The following is a 1,419-nucleotide window of genomic DNA, read 5'->3' on the forward strand; positions in this document are numbered from 1 at the left end:
CCTCGGCGAGCACAGACAGGGCGGGCGCCGCTCACCCGCCTTCGGGCCCGGAGGGCGCCGCCTCCCCAGGACTCGGGTCCTCTCCCCCGGGAGCGGCGAGCAGGGGGCCTCGCCGGGCAGGGGCCGCGCTGAGCCGCCGCTCAGCCAGCGCGCGGGCTTTCGGGGCGAGGGTGTGGCGTGAGGTTTGCGTCGTCAGGTACCAAGTGCCCAGCGCACCTGTGCCGTCCCGCGTCAGGAGGCGCCGCCGTCGGGCCGGTGTCCCGCCAGGGCGTGGCGGCGGCCGGAACTCTGGCCCTGGAACGCTGGTTTGCAAGCAAAGGCTGGGCTCGCACCGAAGGCCCCTCTGCGTGTTCTGCCTACAGAATTGTGCAAGTGTGGTGTGGACGTTTTGAAGTGACGCGCGTGGCTCCTTCCCCCACCCAGACGGTGGTACAGGTTGTGAAATGCTGTTGATCAGCTAGACTCTTTTTTCTTTTTTTAGCAGGATTTATTGAGAGGACAGAAAAGCTCCCACAGTAGAAGGGGACCTGAGGGGGTTGCCGGATCAGCTGGACTCTTAAACTGCTCCATCTGCTGTGATTGTTTTCTTGGAGAGTAAAAACCGGACTTTTTCCCCTCTTGAGGGATTATCTCATGTCAAAGGTGAGCTTGAGAACATGTATCAAATTGATAGCTTATTATTTGTTTCCAAGAATGTTTTTCTTCTTTTATACTTTTTTTAAATTTTAGAGTCATGGGGTACATGCAAGAATTTGCTATCTCAAGTGTATTTCATGGGGGTGAGGTTTGAGCTTTTAGCAAACCCTAGCAGTGGACGTGGTACCCATGGGCGGTTTTGTATCCCTTGTCCCCTCCTTCCTCCTTTAGCAAGGCCTGTGTGCCTGTGTCCAATGTTTAGTGCCCACCTATGAGAGGGAACATGTGGTTTTCAGTTATTTGCTTCTGTGATAGTTGCACTTAAGAGTGACGGTCTCCAGCTGCATCCATGTTGCTGCAAAGGCCATGATTTTGTTCTTCTTTATGACTGCACAGTATTCACCATATATATATATCTCACATTCTCTTTATCCAGTCCACTTTCGATGGGTATCTGGGTTGGTTCCATGTTTTTGATGTTTTGAATAATGCTACAATAAACATACATGTGCACGGGGTTTTTTTTGGTTGAATGTTTTATGTTCCTCTAAGTATACTCCCAGAAGTGGAATTGCTGTGTCAAATGGTAGCTCAACTTTTAGCTCTTTGAGAAATCTCCACACTGCTTTCCACAAAGGCTGAGCTAGCTTACATTCCCACCAACTGTGTAGAAGGGTCGCCTTTTCTCCGCAGTCTCACCAACACCTGTGGTTTTTTGACTTTTTTTTTTTTTTTTTTTGAGTTGGAATCTCACTCTGTCACCCAGACTGGGGTGCAGTGGTC

Source organism: Carlito syrichta, unplaced genomic scaffold (assembly GCF_000164805.1).
Source record: "Carlito syrichta isolate Samal-C Ts95f unplaced genomic scaffold, Tarsius_syrichta-2.0.1 Scaffold135578, whole genome shotgun sequence".
Classification (NCBI taxonomy): domain Eukaryota; kingdom Metazoa; phylum Chordata; class Mammalia; order Primates; family Tarsiidae; genus Carlito; species Carlito syrichta.